Raw genomic sequence first — 5476 nt, 5'->3', positions numbered from 1 at the left:
TTCAAATACTAAGGATGAAACCAATACCGACATCGCCCATTCCAACCCATAGTAGTCACATAAAGCCTAAAAAAAAAAGAAAAATTATATCTGGTTGGGACATGCCCCTAACCAAGGCCAAAACCAATATCCATAAAATAGCCAAATTATGTAAAGACATCTATGATATGAAATGGAGCTATAAAAAATATGGAATCTCACCACTTCAATCCAATAGATGATCCTGAATTGATCACTAAGTAGGAGGAGTAGATTAACCAATTTCTGCATCGCGTGGGGATACAGTCGCCCGAAGATGGATTAATGGGTGAATGCTAGCAGGAACCGAGGATAAGGATAAAATAATTCCATCAAATAAAATCACTTAAACCAACCATATGCATACAAACCATATATATATATAACCATGCCGTGAAAGGGCGTCAGGTTTATCATGCCATTAAAACCAAAACCTATGTAGGTATAGCTTAACCGTCCTAGAACTATCCATAGACTATATGGGTCTAGTGTATCCCCAGAATAGGCCTCGATGCGTGTAGCAACACCAGCCAAAGATACCATAAGAGTAGGGGATTCCTGAGTACCCTTCGCTCTCTATGTATCTCACAGTATCATATATGGTCGCTATGACCTTCTCTCATGTCGGCAAATATGAGTTTCCACTGTCTGTCTATTTGACTCACACCTTCATGGTTATCTATCACACCCTACCATCAAGGCGACTTTGGGAAGCCTTAAGCCTATCGTGAATAACCTTTACCTTTTCCATAGCATGATAAACCAAGTTTGGACCAAACATATTTGCCTCACCAAGCTCGAACCATCCAATAGGAGATCTACACCTCCTACAATACAGTGCCTCAAAAGTGGCCATACCAATGCTAGAATGATAGGTATTATTGTAATCAAACTCTACAAAAGGTAGATGCTCAACCAAATTACCACCCTAATCAATCACACACATACAAAGAATGTTCTCCAATATTTGATAGTCCCCTCTACTTTCCCATCAATTTGCGGATGAAAAGAAATACTCAGACTAACCTTAGTCCCCAGCCCTTTCTAAAAAGAGCGCCAGAAGTGAGATGACAACTGCATACCATAATCACAGATATTCAAAAGAGGTACTTCATACAGCTTCACAATCTCATGAAGATAAGACCTCGTAGAGTCCTCAGCTAAAAAGTTAGTCCACACTAGCAAGAAGTGAGTAGACTTTTTCATCCTATCCATGATGACCAAAACCAAATCAAATTTGTTTCAAGGTCGAGGAAGACCAATAACAAAATCCATATTTATTACCTCCCATTTCTATTCCAGCAAATCAATTTTCTAATACAATTCCCAATCCACATGTGCTCAACTTTAACTTGTTGACACACTTAACACTTGGCCACAAAAGTAGACATATCCCATTTTATACCCTTACACAAATATATCACCAGGAGATCATGAAACATTTTTGTTGAACTAGATAAACAACATAGCACGATTCATGAGCCGTAGCCAAAATCCTTTGGTGCAAGCCATCGATGTTAGGAAAATATAACCTCCCTTGGTACCGCAAAGTAACATCACCACTGATCTTAAATACCATCACCTTTTGCCCACCTACATTATCCTTGATTTTTATTAAGATAGGAACTAGAATTTTCTGCTCCTTGATTTTTGCACCAAGATACGACCGAACCATTTTCTGTACCATTACACCACTTTTCTTGGATTCTAAGAGACGAACTCCAAGATTAGCCAAATGGTGAATATCCTTCACCAATTCTTTCTTCTCCTTATCCATATGAGCTAAACTACCTATGGGAAACTTGCTAAGAGTATCAATAATCATATTAGCTTTACCTGGGTGGTAGTGAAGACTCATATCATATTCCTTAAGAAGCTCTAACCCTCTCTTCTGACTGAGATTTAGCCACTTCTGAGTGAACATATACTGTAGACTCCTATGATTAGAAAAGATGTCCACATGCACTCCATATAAATAATACTGCCAAATTTTCAAAGCAAATACCACTACTAAAATCTCTAAATCATGAGTAAGTTAGTTTCTCTCATGCACCTTCAACTGCCTAAAAGCAAAGGAAATTACCTTAGCATGCTTCATTAAAATGCAACCAAATCCCACCAGTGATGCATTATAATAAACCATAAACCCCTCATTGTCTTCAGGCAATGTCAAAATTGGAGCTCAAGTTAGCTTATCCTTCAGCTTCTCGAAACTCCCCTCATAAGCATACAATCAAGAAAACTTTACCTTCTTCTGAGTCAACTTAGTCAATGAGGTAGCTATCATTGAGAAACTTTACATGAACCGCCTATAATACCCAGCCAAATCTAAGAAGCTTCGAATATCAGTTAGATTCATAGGTTTAGGCCACCTTTTAACCACCACCACCTTTTGTGGATTCACTATGACCCTCTCACTAGAAATAATATGATCAAGAAAAGTTATAGCATTCAACAAAAACTCACAGTTAGAGAATTCGGCATATAACTATTGCTTCTTTAATGTCTGCAAAACCACATAGAGGCGATTGGTATGATCCACCCACTCCTAGAATACAAAAAGATGTTTTCAATGAACACGATGATAAAAAGATCCAAAAACTACCTGAAAACCCTGTTCATTAAATCCATAAATGCCATAGGGCATTAGTCAAATTAAATGACATAACCAAGAATTCAAAGTTCCCATACTGAGTACGAAAAACCATATTAGGGATATGCACCTCCCTAATCCTAACTTGAAGATATCTAGACCAAAGATCAATATAAGAATAGAATTTGGCACCTTATAATTGTTTAAATAAGTCATCTATCCTTAGGAGAGGATACTTGTTCTTAACTATCACCTTATTCAACTATCGATAGTCAATGCATATCCAAAAGGAACTATCTTTCTTACACAGGAATAATACCAATGCACCCCAAGGGGACACACTAGGATGGATAAATCCTTTATCCAAGAGATCCTTAAGTTGTTCCTTGAGTTCCCTTAACTCAGCTAGAGCTATTTTATAAGGAGGAATAGATATTGGATGAGTGTCTAAAACCAGATCAATCCCAAACTGAATATCCCGCTCTTGAGGAGCACTAGGAAGATCATCCATAAAGACCTTAGGAAACTTATTTACCCCCAAACTTAATGCAAAAAAGGACCTTTCAAGTTAAAATCCATAACTCAGGCCAGATGATAGAGACATACTTTGGAGATTAATCTTTGAGCTCTAAGATAAGAAATAAACCTCCTCTTAAAATATAGGGAATCACCCTCCCACTCAATAATCGGATCAGTAGGGAACCTAAGGACAACCTTAAGAGTCCAGTAATCTAAAGACACGTAACAAGAGTGTAACCAATCCATCCCCATAATAATATCAAAATCCACTATATCAAGTTAAAATAAATCCACCAAAGTCTTTCTACTACCAATAGATACCACACACACCCTATAGACTCTTTTAGAAATCATAGAGTCACATGGTAGAAATAGAAAAAGGATTAAAAATATCCCTTGGATCAAAACTAAGATAAACAGCTGGAAATAGGGTCATATAAAATAGAGTAGATCCTAGATCAATCAAACAATATACATCATGAGAAAAGAGTTGTAACGTACCCTTAAAGACATCAGGCGATGCCTTTAATTCCTATCGAGTAGCAAGAGCTCATAACCTATTCTAACCTACATTGGTACCAAAGTATAAACAGATGCGAAAGTAGCACTATTTGGTGTAGGAGCAGAAGAGGAAGCAACCAGAGGCTTGCTCACTCTCGAAGCAGCCTTACTAATCAGATAATTTCTAAGCATTTAAAGCACCTATCCCTCCTATCATCACAAAAACTCCAATACAACCTACCATAGAACTGGCAATGAGGAAATAATGAGGTCGATTGAGCTTTATTTTCCTGTGATTGGTCACCCTGTGCTAAACTACAGAAGCTTTCTGCCTACTCTAACCAGCTCTTAACCTATCTTGTGTTACCTTGACTCTATCCAATTATTCCTGACATGAATTAGTACCATGGCGCTGAATATCAAATGTCTCAAACCATCCCCTAAGAGAACAACATCTCCTACGATACAATGCCTTAAAAGGCACAATTATAATTGTCGAATAATAGGCGTTCTTATAAGAAAACTCTGCCAAGGTTAAGTGATCCTCCCATTGGACTCCAAAATCCAAAACACAATATTGTATCATATCCTCAAGTACCTAAATAGTCCGCTCAGATTGGCTATCAGTCTATGGACGAAAAGTTGTACTCAGATCCACCCGAGTGCCCAACTCCTCTTGAAAAGGTCTTCAAAATCTAGAAGTGAAAGGGGAACCCTGGTCTCAAATAAAAAATATGGGCATGCCTTGGTAATAGACTATCTCACGCACATAGATATGGTCTAACCTCTCGGTATTGAAATATTTCTAAGAAGGAAGGAAATAACTTTACTTGCAAAATTGGTCCATGATGACCTAACTATCATCGGAACCGTGGGAGGTACGAGGCAAAACACTAAAAAAATCAATGGTAAGCTGCTCCACCTTCTACTCAAGAGTGGGCAATCTCTCAATCAAACCACCTGGTCGCTAATGAATGACCTTTACCTGCAGAAAACAAAGGCAATGTGCTATAAAGTCTGCCATATCTATCTTTATACCACTCAACCAATACAATTGTCTTATATCTCAATACATTTTAGTTGTGCCTGAATTAATTAAATATCGTGAGCTATGAGCCTCATTCTGAATCAAATGGGTTACCTCATCAATCCTCAAAAAATAAATACGACTATCAAATCTCAAAACTCCCTCACCTATCTACACCTGATCAGAAAGGAAGTGACGCTTACTTTCCAATAACTAGTGATCCCAAATGTACTGAAAAAGTAAAGACCTTACATTAAAACTAGCAAAAAACCTCCTAGCATCATAAATAACAAAATGAATCATTAAGTTGGCTAATATCTGAATGTCCCGTGATAAGGAACTCTGAGAAATGAAAATACAAGCCAAGTTACCCATAAATATTGTCTTCCAACTCAAAGAATCTACTACTACATTAGCCTTGTCTAGATGATACAGGATACAAATATTATTATCCTTAAGTAAATCCATCTATCTATGTTGTCTAACATTTAGCTTTCTCTAGGTTATAATATGCTAAAAACAGCGATTATCGATGGAAATCTCACAATGCAAGCCATATAAATAGTGCCTCCAATTCTTAAGCGCAAAAACTACTGTCGCCAACACAAGATCATGAGTGGGGTAGTTTAGGTTGAGAACCTTAAGTTTTCTTGAAGAATAAGTAATAACACAACCCTGATACATCAAAATACAACCAAGAACAATACTAGAAGCAAGACAATACATGATGAATCCCTTACCTTTAACATGAAGATCTAGATTAGGAGCCGAAGTAAGAAAATACTTAGGCTTCCCAAAACTCGATGCATACTTATCAA

Source organism: Capsicum annuum, chromosome 10 (assembly GCF_002878395.1).
Source record: "Capsicum annuum cultivar UCD-10X-F1 chromosome 10, UCD10Xv1.1, whole genome shotgun sequence".
Taxonomy (NCBI): Eukaryota; Viridiplantae; Streptophyta; class Magnoliopsida; order Solanales; family Solanaceae; genus Capsicum; species Capsicum annuum.
This window is presented reverse-complemented; position numbering follows the sequence as displayed.